The sequence below is a fragment of the Pseudorasbora parva genome, chromosome 8 (genome assembly GCF_024679245.1).
Source record: "Pseudorasbora parva isolate DD20220531a chromosome 8, ASM2467924v1, whole genome shotgun sequence".
Taxonomy (NCBI): domain Eukaryota; kingdom Metazoa; phylum Chordata; class Actinopteri; order Cypriniformes; family Gobionidae; genus Pseudorasbora; species Pseudorasbora parva.
The window spans coordinates 33527543-33544759 of NC_090179.1; the positions used below are offsets into that span (position 1 = coordinate 33527543).

A 17217-nucleotide genomic window follows, 5' to 3' on the forward strand; every position below is an offset into this window, starting at 1 on the left:
CTTTCTGAGTTATTTTTTCCCAAAACAAGACAATAACATTTGCTTGTCTAGTAAATTCTTCTTTTTTTAAGAATTTGACTGTATTGGACTGATTGTTTGGACTAGAAACAAGACAAAAATACTAAGACTCACTGGGGTGTGTGTGTGTGTGGGGTGTGGGGGGGGATACTTATTTAGTAAATTCTGAACAGCTGGAAAAGTCATGGGGCCTTTGAAAATAGTACAGCCTTGGAATCAAAAAGGTTAAATCACAATTTCTAATACACAATTTGTAGACATACAATTTCATAAAAGACACAAATATACCATAAAGACAAGCATTTTCACAAAGTTTACACTAGTAACCGTATAACAAACGAGACATATGAAAGAAAACTAAAATTACATCCTTATTCCATATACCATAGCTTTGAGAATTTGTCTTTTGCAAAACTCCTCCTGACAAGTGTTTGAAGACTGAAAGAGCTTTCATTGAAGCTCAAGGCAAGAGTTTGTGATTGAACTAGAGCAATGTACAACATTTTCGACCATGCATTACCCGGGTAATGCATGTAAACACCTCAAATCATGCAGTCGCTATATAATGTTCCTGGTATTTAGGCTCCTTTAATGTATTAGGCACTTTATCAGACCAGTAATAAATTGGAGTCAAGTGCAACACTATCTGCAGTAGTCATAGTTCAGTTGATCTAGCGAGTCACGTTTCTCTATCAGATAAGTTCTTCTATCACTTGGGTTCCAGCCCTCATATAGTGTATTCCCTTTCCAGAGGCCTTATTGAAATTAAATGCATGATGTGAAATTTAAAACCCCTGTTTCAGGCTGTAGCATGTGATGCAAGTCTTTCCTCCCTCGCTTTTTAGCACCCCTCCAGTTTTCTCCTCTTTTCTTTTTTCGTCCCCCTTGTCTCCTCACCTCCTCACCTAAGGGCCTGCTGACGATTTAATAAGATCCATAAAAATTCAAAAGCAAACTTTCCGTTTTGCTGACTTGTCCTGTCAACATCGTTTTGTAATTGTTAAGCAGAGCGTGTGGAACAATCTTGAGCTTATAGGTAAAAGGTGTCAAATTAAAGATGCTTGTTTTCTTAGTTGTTTGACAGCATGGGACCAAATTAATGGACTGATTTCATGAATATGATAAATTCACCCTCATCTCATTGACTTATTTTCTTCCTTGGAGCACAAAAGACGATATTTTGAAGATTGGTCACACTGCTCTTTTCCTTACGGTGAAAAGAAAGATAGCAAAAGCCCTATTCGGACGGTTTCTCATGGGGTCCTAAGGTATTTTCATCTTTTACATGGGCTAGTCAGTGATTTTATTGCCACCCGAATCCAGAATGTCAGTGTTTTTCTCCCACCACCCGCGTAAAAATCCCCATCCGGATGACCTACTGTTTTTTGACAAACACCAAGGCCGTGTGGTGATTTAATTGCCGTCCGAATCCACATCTTTGAGTTTTCAAGAAAAGATTGCTTCAAAATTAACTATTTATATCCTTTTTGACCCCTGTGGAGCACCATATCTTTGCATTTCCCTGCACCATATCTTTGCATTTAATTTGGATGCATTTTAAATATCTAGCCTACATTTTTACTACTGAAATGCTGAAAAGTATTTACAAGAATAATCTTTCATCACCACTCAAAAGGGAGAGAGAAAAAAAAAAGGTGCGCAGGATCACAAAACTCGCTCCTCCACCAGGAATAAATCGTCATCCGACCGCATGAGTTTTATCACTGAGGTGGCATGCAAATTTATTTTCACGGACCTCCACATGAGAAACAATTACCGTCCGAATAGGGCTGAAGACACCAAAAAGTGTAACTGGATGACTGGATCTAAAACTGACACACTTCAGATGACACACAGCTCATCTCTCCGTAGGTGTAAATTACCAAAGCCACAGATGAAAACCCGAAACACACAGTCGACGCGTGTTTGTGCAGTGCAGAGCGGCTCTCTTTTACTGTATGACGTGACAGAGGACTAGCTGTGCAGTTTCATTCTCAATCCAAGAATTGTGTTGTGAATCTTAAAAAGTTTAATGGTAAGAGGGTTCGGTTATAGAATGCAGTTGTCACTCCCATAAATATCTGAACTGTGTGTAAACTTAGGACTCAAATACAGGGCTGACAACAGTTTTTTTCTTTTGCTGTGTGAATGTGGCCATGCAGTTTACTATAATAACTTATTACTATAATAAATTACTATAATAAACGTCAAAAAACAGTATGTGGAACACGTTTATTATAGTTTATTCTAGTTAAAGGTACGCTATGTAAAGTTTGACGGTTAATAAACAAATCTGCATGCGTCTTGCAGAAGAACATTGTAGCCTGAGCTCTCTGTTAATGTCTATAGCTTAATGTCACACAGCAAATGACAGTACATTTGACAGCATTTATTTGACATCTGAGTGATAATGGGATCAAACAGAATGCGTTTTTGCTCTTGAAAACACAAGACACACATGATAGTATCCAACTGCAGAGCTGCAGCGCTGATGAATGGAAAAGAAGCCAAGGTCTCGAGCGATACACATTGGCAAAGCTGCGAGACATGGCTCAAAGGTCAAAAATGTCCATCTAACACGGGGGTTTTTAAACCGGGGTCCAGGGACCCCCAGGGGACCTCCAGAAGGCTGTAAGGGGTCCCCAGAAAATTTCAGAGAATAAACAGAAGGTCTACCAAACATTCTAACAGTTTCATTTCGAAATATTTCTCTGCTTTCTTGCCTTGTACATACTTTCCAGAATTGTTAGTTTGTTTTGTGTCTTTCTAGTGAGTTCCCTTTCGGGGAACTCGAGCTGCGTCGAAACGCTGTGAGAACGCCTCTGCGTTAATGCGTCGTGAAGCGCCTGTAGAACCATTCCATCGGAAAAAAGATCGATCGTCGGCGTGATGACGTCATCGACCGGAAGCTATAAAACGTCCGTGAAAACAAACAGGAACTAGCTTCTGAGCCTTCAGCAAGCGATCTGTGTGAACCTGTCTGTCTATTTGGTGTTTTTGTCTGTCTATTGAAGAGTTTTTCCACCCTTTTTGTTAAATATTTCATATATATTAACAAAACAAAGAGAAAATAAAATAGATAGAGAATTATGGCGAGTGAAAGCAGTTTTAAGAGTTGTGTTCATCCCTGCCCACGTTACATCACGAGTGGGGATACACACTCTCTTTGTGTAGCCTGCTTGGGAGCGCAGCATGCCCAGGCAGCCCTCGAGGGGGCTGCTTGCGAGCACTGTGAGCGTATGCCACTGAGAACGCTGCGCTCCCGCCGGGCACTCTTTGAGGAGGGTGCCTCGGCTCGTGTTCCCCGCGGCTCTGGTCCCACTGCCGCCGAGGCGGAGCAGAGGCTGCAGTCGTGGGGATCACAATTGGATGTTGCAGAGGGGTTAGAGACGGGCGCTGCCTTATCTCTGCCCTCACCTGCACCATCCAGCGGCTCTTCTCGGGGCATGGAAGCACGCATGGCGGTTTCTTCCCCCCCGAGAGAGTCGCCGGTGCTTCATCTGTCCAGCTCTGAGGAGGTGGACGTTGAAAGCATCGAGACTGAAGACTCGCCACTTCAGTCCCCTGCATGCGAGGAGCTCGTTGAGGTTCTGAAGCGAGCGGTGGCCAGGCTTAACATCGACTGGCCAACCGAGAGATACGAGGCAGGAAGTAAACGTGCAAGTAAATTAGACGAGAGATTCCTGCCTTCTCGCGCTTCAGAGCCTCAGCGGCGGGGCTTGCCGTTCTTTCACGACTTGCACACTGAGGTGGCAAGATCGTGGAAGAGACCGGCATCATACCGCGTTTTCAGCCCACAGACTTCGGTCTATAGTAACATCGCTGGGCTGAAACAGTATGGGTATGGGGCGATGCCAAAGGTTGAAGAGACGCTCGCGAGCCATCTCTCGCCTTCCTCGGCATCGTCCCTTAAAGCCCCGTCTTTGCCCACCAGACCTCTAAAAACAACGTCGGCGTTGGTGGGCAAAGCGTACTCGGCAGCGGGTCAGGCGGCTGCATGCCTGCACACTATGGAAATCGTGCAGGCATACCAGGCTGACCTGCTGAGGGATCTGGACAGTAGCGATGCAGTGGGGGGAGATATTATTACGGAACTTCGTTCTTCTGCCGATTTAGCTCTCCGGGCCACCAAAGAGACGGCCAGATGTGTGGGCCGCTCTATGGCAGCCCTGGTGGCCACGGAGAGGCACTTATGGTTGAACCCCACTGACATCAAAGAGAGGGAGAAAGCTTTTCTGCTGGATGCGCCGCTTTCTCCTGGAGGCCTCTTCGGTGACGCAGTCCATACTGTCACCGAGAGGTTCCAGGAGTCCAAAAAGCAAGCTGCGGCGCTCAAGCAGTTTCTCCCTCTCAGGGTCCAGGTCCCTGGGGCTGCTGCTGACATCAAGCAGCCCAAGCCGAGTACGAGCGCCTCGCACAGGGCAAAACAAAAACAGAGCGTCGCCACCCGAACTCCCCCTCAGCGCGGGGACGAGGGGCGGCGCTCTCAGACGAGGCCTTCGAGGGGCAGGGCTGATCTGAGGACAGTCCTGATCGCCAAGAAGGCCTCGTCGAAGCGTTCCTGACGCTAGAAGCGCCAGGACGCTGAGGGTGGTTCCCCCCGTAGGGAAACGGTGTTTACCCCTGCCTACGGTACCCGTTTTCCCTGCGGCACCCTTTGGGGGCCGCGCTGCCAACCCCGCCGCAATGCCGGGGCGCAGTCGGTCTCCGCGGGCCACCTGAGGGTGGGCCGCCCCCTCCTCGGAGGGCAGGAGAAACAAAAGGACGCTGAGGGTAGTCCCCTCCGAAGGGAAACGGTGTTTACCTCTGCCTACGGTACCCGTTGTCCTGCAGCGCCCTCTGGGGGCCACGCGGCCAACCCCGCCGCAATGACGGGGCGCAGGCGGTCCCCGTGGGCCACTCGAGGGTGGTCCGCTCCCCCTTTGGGGGGCTCCCGAGCAGTCAAGTCAGTCGTTCCCTGCCGGTCCGCCGCTTCAGGGCACTGTGCTTGTTGCTCAAAGTACACCAGAGGCCAGCCTCGAGAGGCTGGTTCCCTTAGTAAATTCTCTAGACGAGTGGAAACGTCAATCGAATATATCTCATTGGGTCCTGCAGCGGTGTCCTACCTACAGAGGTGGGCCCGGAGCAGGCTCTGGTAATGGTACAGGAAGTACAGACACTCCTGCAAAAAGGGGCTATAGAGAGGGTTTCCCCTCCCAGCAGGGAGTCTGGGTTTTACAGCCGTTACTTCATCGTGCCGAAGAAGGATGGGGCTTACGCCCGACATTAGCTTCCTTTCGGTCTAGCACTGTCACCCCGCACATTTACCAAGTGTGTGGATGCAGAACTGGCGCCGTTGCGTCTACAGGGCATCCGCATACTGAGGTATATCGACGACTGGCTGATTCTAGCGAATACAGAGCAGATGGCGGTTCAGCATCGAGATGCTGTTCTCGCGCATATGTCGAAGTTGGGGTTGAGGCTGAACGCCAAGAAGAGTGTGCTTTCTCCGGCTTAGAGAACCACTTTTCTAGGTGTGAACTGGGACTCGGTAATAATGCGGGCGCAATTATCGCCAACACTCATAGCATCGATCCTGGCAGCAGCCAAAGAACAGAAGCTAGGCCGGGCCGTCACTGTGAAACAGTTCCAGAAACTGTTAGGTCTCATGGCAGCAGCGTCCAATGTAATACCTCTTGGCCTACTGTACATGAGGCCACTGCAGTGGTGGCTCAAAACAAAGGGATTCTCCCCGAGGGGAAATCCGCTCCGCACGATCACAGTCACGCGGCGATGCCTACGTGCTCTGGTCATGTGGGAAAACCCGGGGTTTCTATCTCAGGGTCCCGTGTTAGGGGCTCATGTTCGTCGCGTAACGCTAACGACAGATGCCTCTCTCACGGGCTGGGGGGGCGACCATGAGTGGTCGCTCATCCCAGGGTCTATGGCAGGAACATCAGCGGCACTGGCACGTAAATCGGCTAGAGATGCTCGCAGTGTTTCTTGCATTGAAACAGTTCCTGCCCGACCTCAGGGGCCACCATGTGCAGACAACACATCGGTGGTCGTCTATATAAATCACCAGGGGGGTCTGAGGTCCCGTCCGTTGGACAAATTGGCACATCGGATCCTCCTGTGGGCCCAAGGGAAATTGCTGTCAGTCAGAGCAGTATATATCCCGGGGGTCCGGAATCAGGAAGCAGACAGCCTGTCGAGGCAGGGGCCGAGGCCCGGGGAATGGAGACTCCACCCAGGAGTGGTGGAGCTCCTATGGAAGGTATATGGGAGCTATTTGCTTCGGCGGAGAGTTCTCACTGCCCGCAGTGGTTTCTCTGACCCATCCAGCCCCGCTGGGGTTGGATGCCATGATGGTACAGGGGTGGCCGAGGCCACCTCTGTACGCCTTCCCCCCGATTGTCTTGCTTCCAGGAGTTCTGGAGAGGGTACGCCGGGACGGGGCCCAGGTACTTCTAGCGGCTCCGTACTGGCCGACCCGAGTATGGTTTTCGGACCTGATATCTTTCCTGGAAGGCTCTCCGATGGAGATTCCGACCAGGAGGGATCTACTCTCTCAGGCGGGCGGGAGATTCCTGCACCCACGCCCAGAGATGTGGAAACTGTGGGCCTGGCCTCTGAGGGGGCTAGGCTCATAGAGGAAGGTCTCTCGGCCGAGGTCGTAGAGACCATCCTTCACTCCAGAGCTCCGTCCACGAGGAAACTGTACGCTCTGAAAGGGAAACTTTTCTCAGCATGGTGCAGAGAACGCCAGTGGGACCCAGTTAACTGCCCGGTTGGTACAGTGCTGGAGTTTCTGCAGGCAAGGTTCTCGGCAGGGTTGACCCCCTCCACAATAAAGGCGTACGTGGCGGCCTTGGGTGCCGTCCACGTCCCTTTGGGTGGAGTGTCTTGGGAAGACACCCTCTGATTACACGTTTCCTCCGTGGCACTTTAAGGTTGAGGCTTGTTATGCACTCGAGGGTCCCAGCATGGGACTTAGCCTGTGTTTTGCGGGGCTTGTCCGAGCCTCCGTTTGAACCCTTGTAGGAGGTGTCGGATAAATTCCTCACCTCAGGACTATATTCCTTTTGGCTATTTCATCTCTCAAAAGAATAAGAGATATTCAGTCCCTGTCTGTAGGGCCCTCATGTCTAGAGTTTGCGCCGGGGATTTCTACATCCCAGGCCGGGTTATGTCCCCAAGGTTCCTACGAGCCCACGGGGCCCCATTACTCTTCAAGCATTCTGTCCTCCTCCTTTCACGACGTCAGACCAGGAAGGATTAATCTGCTGTGCCCTGTTAGAGCACTAGATACTATGTCCACAGAGCTGCCCTGTGGAGGAAAACTGATCAGCTGTTTGTCTGTTTCGGGCCCCCTAAGAAGGGGCCCCAGTATCTAAGCAGAGGATGAGCAAGTGGGTGGTCGAGACCATCTCACTTGCTTATGAGGCGGCCGGGCAGCAGTCTCCACTGGCTGTCCGGGCGCATTCAACCAGGGGTATGGCTGCTTCTAAAGCACTTTTGTCGGGGGCTTCCCTCCACGATATTTGTAAACGCGGCCGGATGGTCGTCTCCTTTAACCTTCGTCAGGTTCTACGAACTAGACCTGGCATCTACTGTTGGGGCACAGGTACTCTCGTAACCGTGTGCGCTTCGGCTTCACACATACGAGACACTTGGTCCTATGGCGTTGTGGGTATAAGCGTTCTCACAGCGTTTCGACGCAGCTCGAGTTCCCCGAAAGGGAACGTCTCAGGTTACGTATGTAACCCTAGTTCCCTGAGGGAACGAGACGCTGCGTCACTTTGCCATACTCCCGGCGTGTCCGTGATCACTTACTTCAGGCTTTATCAGAAGTTAGTTCCTGTTTGTTTTCACGGACGTTTTATAGCTTCCGGTCGATGACGTCATCACGCCGACGATCGATCTTTTTTCCGATGGAATGGTTCTACAGGCGCTTCACGACGCATTAACGCAGAGGCGTTCTCACAGCGTTTCGACGCAGCGTCTCGTTCCCTCAGGGAACTAGGGTTACATACGTAACCTGAGACGTTTTCTCACTATAGTCCCCATTATCTCACTCACTGGGGTTGTAAGGCAGTGTACTAAAGCAGTACGTAGGCTGCTTACATACATTTATTGTGAAAGTTGCTTATACAAATAATTTTTAACTGAAAATGTTCTTCTTCAGGTTTATATATCCAACATTAAGTATAGCCAATTTATGTTAGTGGAGACAGGGTGGAGTAATCATGTCATCTCCATAAGAACTTTTATAATTGCCCCAAAGCAGACTTCTTTCGCTAGTGCATTCGGAACACGTACATGTTCATACAGCGCTCATTACCAGAACCGATTTACCGTTTTTTTTTTTAAAGGTTATGTTCACACATGAGCTCTCACTGGTAATTTACCAGGAAAGACTCTATGTATGTATATAATATATAATATCTTAATGATACTAAAATAACACTGGTTATGAATGAGTCACTGAATCATCTACTCTACTTTTTCATCAAGTGAGTCGACCAAATTAAGTCTCATTATTATTTGTAATTTATATCTAATTAAAATAAATGTTTAAGCACAATACCGATGTTCAGTGCCGCTCTTATTCAGTTTCAAAACTCTGACTCGTTCAGTGAAAGGGTGTGTTCGTTCAGTAGATCCAGTGAAATGCTCCTGATCAAGCCACATGTGAGTCTCTAATGACTTATGGAATCAGTCGTCATTCGCAATCTGATATAGTAGTAGGTGATCCAATACTGTTACAGGCATCTATAAAATCTGCATTATTTATCAGCTGTATTATTTTCATGCTATTAATTGTGCATCTACTCTGGAATACCTCAGGGGTTGAGGAGATCTCAAGGCCTTTGACTCAAAATAGCAGCAGCAATTCTAAGCTAAACATTTTTTACTTTATTGAATCATTTCTATGCACTGATATTCAGAGTTTCAAGGATCCGTGCTGGAGATTTACTTATTAGTGCTGCTTTATTAGTGATGTTTATTGCTTTTAGATTTACCCCCTTAATGAATGTTCTGTATGCCGCCGATCTGAAGTTAAATATATATGACCTGAACCCTGTGAAATTGATAGTGATACATTATTCTGAATATATTGATCCTTTTAATGCACATCCAGATCTGTGTGCCATAGAATCAGCAGTTTATGGTCTCGTTTGATTAGTAGCGGCTATAAATACAGCAAGAATGGCCTAATTTTATGATATAAAGAGTTAAGGGGGATGATACACAGGGCAACTTTATGAGCAATGTTGCCATCAAGGTGAGACACAGGGCCCATGATCTAAAGTATCCATAAAGAAATGTGTTGCCCATTCTCAATGGGAAAATTCCCAAACAACATTGCTCAAAAAGTTGCCCCATGTATCATCACCTTTAGGTCACGTTGACGCAGCAACAGTATATGGTTGTCAGCCCTGTATTTGCACACAAAAGCGTGTCTACCGTGTGTTCTGGGTTTTCATGTGTTCCTGTCACTTGTGTGTTCTACACACGACTCAAATGCTTTGCTCGCCACCCAGATATAAACGTATTTTGGTTAATGAAGATTTGACAGGTGAACTAGCTGCTCTTTTTTCCCCTTCATGTCCAAAGCGATACGACTTTTTCGGCACCGTCTTTGATATCACTTTAGTCGCTGGCGCTATGGTAAGAGAATAAGGGCTTGACTCCCGTTGCACACTCGTACAGACAGAATTTGAGGCGCTACTGTAAGTTGGTGTGTGAATAGGACATTTTGACACGTAAGTAAAAGCGTTTGTCGATCCCAAAAGCAGTTTGAGCGTACACTAATAAAAATAAAGGTTTCACAGCACTGCCATAGAAAAAACATTTTTGGAAAGAACCTCTAAGTGGACAGTTCCTAAAGGAACCCTTTTTTTTCCCTTATTTTTTAAAAATCTTATGATCCTTTTTTTCACTATAAAGAACCTTTTATAGAATGGAAATGTTCCATGGATCTTAAAGGAAGTGTATGTAAGATTGTGGCCAAAACCGGTACTGCAATCACTTACAAATTACTGTAGAGTGGTGTACCCCCTCTCCCCCTCCCCCTGACTCGAGGTTGCCAGATTGGCTGCAGGATCCAGCAGGAACGTTTGTAGCTGTTGCTGTGGTAACTAGAGCAGAGCTGGCAACCCAGATGCCACTGACTCCGTGATTGGTCGATAGGTGGAGGGTGGAGCTTCAGGCCAAAACACAACATGTCAACATCAACATCAGTTGAGGGCTTCAACAACAACTTTTAAATGACAATACCCTGGCCGGATTACTGTTGTCAGTGATATAAGTATTTGAAATTAACTTGATTTCTTAATGTCTAGTGACATATCAGGGACATTTGTGATCTGGGAAAACCCGCCGGATGTCGCGCTGTAATGTTTCAAGCTAGGTCAAAGAATAGGTAACTGTTAGGTTGAAAGTCAATATTTTGTCAAATTTGGGTTTTCATTAAATTACATCTTGTAATTAACATTAACATCTTGTCTATCATTTCTAAGAATAGCTTGGCAAAATTCAGTTGTTTAGTGCAGAAAAATAGCAATTTATAGCGGCAAGCTGAAAAGACTGCCCAGCGGCGAGGTGCAAAGCCCAAAAAAAAAAACACCATAGTTTTCATTCTTTTAACACCACAAAGACAGTTCACCCATCAGAATAAACCCAATTCATGAACAATAAAGGTGTATCAAAGTACATTTCCTGTCAGTCATATGTAAACCACGGCACGCAAAGTTATTTATTTAATACTGCGTTATCATATCGTGAGATGGCGGACTGGGAGCACAACACTGTCTGAAGTAACTGATCGCTTTTATGATCTCGTTCGCCTCTTCTACTTAATCCTGGTGATGGCCTAAACGATCATATAATGGATTATTTCACATCCAAAGATGAAGGATCAGATGATGGAGAAGTTACTGAAGAGGAGTTAGTTTAGCTATGCTGCAGGTGCGCTGTGCTTGCTATTCTTGTACAATACACTAGCGCAGCTGCGATGCGATCTAAACATACAACAGGTGATCAAAGTTCAGAGACTGCCCATGTCATGATAAACAATAGAAAATGTATTTTACTACTTATTAAGTTGCTGTCCTCTTCATGGTAACGTTAGCTAGTCCCCTTGGTTGTGCAATGTAGCTTCTAAATGCTAGTTTTCATATTTTTATATTCAGTAAAAGACCTTTATTTTGAAATAAATTATTTAGATCACTCAAACCAGAAATGGAGGCGCTCTTATATGGTCAGTAGAGCTTGGGTGTCATTTTAGTGAAAAAGTTTGGTACTGCGCCCAAACAAAATCTCACTCAAAGCAAATTTGTTTATATATCAACCTAAAACTTGGAACCCAACTTGTTAAAGCATAGCAAGAGTAAAGCATGTTTTGTAAAATACATATTATTATGAAATATTATTATAAAATATGTATTTTTACATTTTCATAAATCTAAACTTGTATAACTTTTTTTATATTTTTATTTTCATAATTTATTTGACTTATAAACTGCCTTCTTTAAAACGAGACCAACCTGAGGTCTATATTCCAAAGCATTCTTGAACAGCCATTTAAGTTTGTATAGTGCATTTTCATGTTTATGCAAAAAAAGAGTTTGTTTTTTAAACCCGTTTTTTTCTTAAAATTCTGTTCCTAAAAATCATAGTGACCACCGACTTCAGATAACCATAACTTTTGTTTCAGACAAAAAGTGAAGTTTGTTTTGACCCCAGCTTTCATTTGGTATCAAAAACTGGAAAAGGTCAAATTTCACCATGTGAGGGGTTTTCGTAGATCACATCACATTTTATGATTAATTGAAATACATTTCTTACATACGTAGAGTTCCTTTAAAGGTTCTTCATGGAACCATATGAGCCAATGAAGAACCTTTATTTTAAGAGTGATGCGCACAAGCCCTTAGGCTCTTGTTGATCTTAATGGTGCTTCTGATTAGTTGTTGTTTAGAGTTGTTAGGTTTTTAAAATATGTAGTTTGCAGCACAACCCTATGTACTTTCACCATCATCTAAAGTACACTGAGTTCTTCCCAAGACGTTCTGCTCCCTGTGCAAAACCTCCTCTTTTATCTCCTCTGGAAGCCCCAGCTGCATTAAGACAGCCTTCATCAATTAAACCCCTAAAATTACACATTCTCTTTTTTCTTTCTTTCCAGCATTTTATTAATTCAGAAGCCCCTATGTATCGCTTCCCACCCATTTTCTGCCAAACGCAAAGTTTATTTTAACAAGCGTGTGACCAGTAGCATTCCCAGCAGGGAATAAAGCGAGACTCGCACAGACAACAGAGCAGTATTTGCCATATATTGCGATCTGATATTTGTCTTTTACGCAGCTCAGAGCTGACACACCTGCATAAGATAGAAATTAATAATTGTGTTTGTTGGCAGGTGCCACAGTAAGGGCCCTTTCTGCTCAATTTTTCCATGATTTATTTAAGGGCAGCAGCTTCAAAGTCGACGACAGTGTGCGTAAACTTTGCCTCCCTCTTTCCTGTTTCTTCTCTTTAATGGGTCCATCAGCTCACCACCTCCGTTTCCATGAGTGACAATAAACTCATTTGCTGTCTGAAGGCGTTGCAAAGGCTGACACACCGCGCTCTTAAAGCAGGTATGCGGCAGGCTGACTGCGGAGGCGCGAACAGCAAACGAGTGGAAAATTCCACCCTTTCACTTTGCAATGATGAACAAATATGAATTCCTTGCCCCAAGCATCCATTTGGTATGAGCGTCGTCTGCGCTTTTACGTCTGTTTCCTAAGGTTTTGCATATGAAATGGATTGTTTGAATTCCAATGATATTCATGAAACACTAATTACGAAATGCCTGTGAATCATCCCTTTTGAGGTTTAACGGAGCTAACAAGACTGCTTAGTCTCTCCTCCATCAGAAACATGAAATTCACTAAATTAGAATATGAATAATGTCCAGCAGTGAACTTTCTAGTTGTTCAACACATCTCTATGCATGTACTAGATTGTATAATTTGCAGAGTTTTGTATTATTTATTATCATTTAAATTAACCACAAAAAGTTGACTTAGAGTTCTTAGATCTCGTAGAGTTTGTCTTTGAAGAAAACACCCACGTCCTCCTGACAGAGTTTTTAGTGTTTATAAAAATTATTTTGAACTGAGATTTTATTAGTGAAGTACATTTTACATTTCGTAAAAGGATAGTTCACTTAAAAATTTAAATTCGTCAGCATTTATTTACCCTCATGCTATCCCCGATGTACAGTGGATGACTTTCTTTCTTCAGATAAACACAAATGAAGGAAAATTATTTTAGGAAATAAAATCCATCCCTTTGAGTCCATATAATTCAAATGAAAGGCTACCAACCACACCAATGAAAACCACAACCAATGAAAACCCACACACAGCAATAATGATGGAAGTCCAAATGACCCCAGTGTCTTCTGAAGTGAAACAATAGGTGTTTGTAAGAAAATAGTAGTTAAGGCTGCCTAATATAAAGTGGGACCAGAGACTGTTTACCTATGTGAGTCATGTGACCATCAACCGAAATCAAAACATAAACTTAATTTCTGTTTTTTGACCTATAACTTAATCATTTTAAATTAAGGGCTTACTTCTAACTCTTTAGTATTGGGAACACATATTCACTATTTAAGTACAATATGTAAGATTTTTGGAATAAAGTATCCAAAAACCTCTAGAACGATGTTATACATTTTGTTGACTCTTGTACTGACATTATCCCAAATGTTTCCAAGACAAGTTCAAATGTTTAAATCCAGAGAAATAAGCAATTTGAACCAGAACACTGTGTCTGTGCGTCGCCTATTAATGACATCATAGTCGTGTTACCCTCGATTTCCGATGTAGAAACCATGGAAACAACAAAGACACTTTAATCTATGTTTATTATCCAGAAGAGCAACATTTGATGTTATAATACAGTGCATTTGGAAAGTATTCACAGCGCTTCACTTTTTCCACATTTTGTTATGTTACAGCTTAAAACCAAAATGGATCAAATTCATATTTTTTCCATTAATTCTACAAACAGTACCCCATAATGACAATGTGGAAGAAGTTTATTTGAAACCTTTGCAAATGTATTAAAAAAGTTAATTAACCATTGGCACCAATTACAGCCTCAAGTCTTGTTGTGTATGATGCTACAAGCTTGGCACACCTATTTTGGACAGTTTCTCCCATTCGTCTTTGAAGGACCTCTTAAGCTCCATCAGTTTGGATAGGGTGCATCAGTGTACAGCCATTTTCAGATCTCTCCAGAGATGTTTGGGTTCAAGTGTTACTGGGCAGCTCATGTACATTCATAGTTGTCCCATAGCCACTCCTTTGTTATCTTGGCTGTGTGCTTAGGGTTGTTGTACTGCTGGAAGAGGAACATTCACCCCAGTCTGACATCCAGAACTCTCTGGAACAGGTTTTCATCAAGGGTGTCTCTGTACATTGCTGCATTCATCTTTCCCTCGATCCTGACTAGTCTCCCAGTTCCTGCCGCTGAAAAACATCCCCACAGCATGATGCTGCCACCACCATGCTCACTGAAGAGATGGTATTGGCCAGGTGATGAGTGGTGCCTGGTATCCTCCAGACATGATGCTTGCCATTCAGGCGAAGTTTTTTCATCAGATCAGAGAATTTTGTTTCTCTGGGTCTGAGAGTCCTTCAGTTCCCTTTTGGCAAACTCCAGGTGGCCTTTTACTGAGGAGTGGCTTATGTCTGGCCACTCTACCATACGGGCCTGATTGGTGGAGTACTGCAGAGATGGTTGTTCCTCTGGAAGGTTCTCCTCTTTCCACAGAAAAATGCTGGAGCTCTATTAGAGTGATCATCGGGTTCTTGGTCATCTCCATGACTAAAGCCCTTCTCCCCCGATCACTCAGTTTGGCCAGACAGCCTGCTTTAGAAAGGGTCTTGGTGGTTCCAAACTTCTTCAATTTATGGATGATGGAGGCCTTTCATTGAGACCTTTAATGTTTCAGAAATGTTTCTGTACCCTTCCCCAGATCTGTGCCTCTATACAATCCTGTCTCGGAGGTCTACAGACATTTTTGAACTTCATGGCTTGGTTTGTGCTCTGCATGCACTGTTAACTGTGGGACCTTGTATAAACAGGTGTGTGCTCTCCCAAATCATGTCCAATCAACTGAATTTACCACAGGTGGACTCAATCAAGTTGTAGAACCATCTCAAGGATGATCAGTGGAAACAGAAGCACCTGAGCTCAGTTTTGAGTGTCATGGCAAAGGCGGTGAATACTTAGTACGTGTGAGTTAAAATATATATATATATATATATATAATATATTAATTTGTAAAATTTCAAACAAACTTCTTTCACGTTGTCATTATGAGGTATTGTTTGTAGAATCAAGGGGGACAGAATGAGCCTAGAAATCTAGACGCACTCAAGCGGCAGCAAATCTAATCTTCTGGGAGTACTAGCAACTTTCAAAACCTTCTGAGCTGTAAAAACCAAACTCTGGTCAGGCCAATCACATTGTGTATAGTGTCGGTGGGTGGGGCGTAACATGAATGAATGAACGAATGAATGAATGAATGAATGAATGAATGAATGAATGAATGAATGAATGAATGAATGAATGAATGAATGAATGAATGAATGAATGAATGAACGAACGAATGAATGAGGCATTTATATAGCGCTTTCAAATGTACTACTGTACACCCAAAGCGCTTCACACTCATGTCAGGGGTCTCACCTCAACCACCACCAGTGTGCAGCATCCACTTGGATGATGCGACGGCAGCCACACAGTACAACGGCGCCAGTGCGCTCACCACACACCAGCGATAGGTGGAGAGGAGAGAGGGTGATAGAGCCAATTCAGTGGATGGGGATTATTAGGAGGCCATGATTGGTAAGGGCCAATCAAAGGAATTTGGGAATTTGGATTTTTAATGACCACAGAGAGTGAGGACCTCAGTTTAACGTCTCATCCGAAGGACGGTGCTCTTTGACAGTATAGTGTCACCATCACTATACTAGGGCGTTAGGACCCACACAGACCACAGGGTGAGTGCCCCCTGCTGGCCTCACTAACACCTCTACCAGCAGCAACCTGGTTTTCCCAGTTGGTCTCCCATCCAGGTACTGACCAGGCTCAACCCTGCTTAGCTTCAGTGGGAAACCAGTCTTGGGCTACAGGGTGATATTGCTGCTGATATGGCTAACATGATGACGGCAGAGTTACGCTTGTGTGCTACTAGTAAACACAGAAGCTGGCGAACGGCGGTCTTTCGGACCGGCTTTGGCCTTGACTCTGGAAGACTTGGAGTTAAGCTTTTCTCTGAGAATAGAACAAAGAACGCCACTGAACTCATTCTTAAAAAGGGAAGATGTGTTCTGAGTTTTCCTGACCGGATAAGGCGAAAGTTTCATTTGTCAACTAGCTCCGCTTCACCTTCATTGCTCTGGTTTGTTGAAGCACTATTGCGTGCAGAGGGATTTTGAAAGACAACCGTTTATCCCGCCCCTCGGACTGAGCCCTGCCAATGGTGCGTTTCCAGACCAAACATCTTGATGTGAGTCTGGCTTGTCAGGCTAGGAAAAAATAAAATGTGGAATAAGTGAAGTGCTTTGAATACTTTCCAAGTGCTCTGTAGTTTATAGCAATTACGACATGGAGTGAACGCCTCCCTCCAGTTCGACCATATGACAGTAGACCAGAAGTAATGACATATAGTTTAAAGCAGTTTAAAATATTTGTATTTTTCTAACACACATCTGTTGTTTCACTTCAGAAGGTATTCATTCATCCACTGGGGTTCTATGGATCACCAATGTGGGGGTTTTCAAACGGCAGCCATTCAACGGCATTATATGGATTTACTGGGAAAAAATATGTTTGTGCTTATCTGAAGAAAAAAAGTCATGTACATAAAGTCAGGGGTGCCATAAGAGTGAGTAAATGATAGGAGAATTTTAAAATATTTTCTCACATATTTGAGTAACTCAATTATTGATTTCTCATATATTCTGAATTATCCACTATTCATGCTTTGCTGAACAATAAGAGTTCAGCATTACCTGCATGTCAATCATTTCCCAGCATCTCATACCAAATTATTTTCACTGTTAATTTAAAAAGTACACGGTCCACTAGCATCCAAGCATTCCCTTTATTTGTTGTCTTTTTATCTAATATTGATAGATTTAATTACAT

The 17217-nt window shown here is 44.4% G+C and overlaps 1 protein-coding gene and 1 pseudogene across 1 annotated transcript in view; one reads left to right on the forward strand and one right to left on the reverse strand.

The window, feature by feature from the left end:
• gbe1b (glucan (1,4-alpha-), branching enzyme 1b) overlaps positions 1–17217 on the forward strand; it is a 188468-nt gene that overhangs the window by 163378 nt on the left and 7873 nt on the right. The window lies entirely within an intron of this gene.
• LOC137085587 (5S ribosomal RNA) lies at positions 16101–16217 on the reverse strand (annotated as a pseudogene).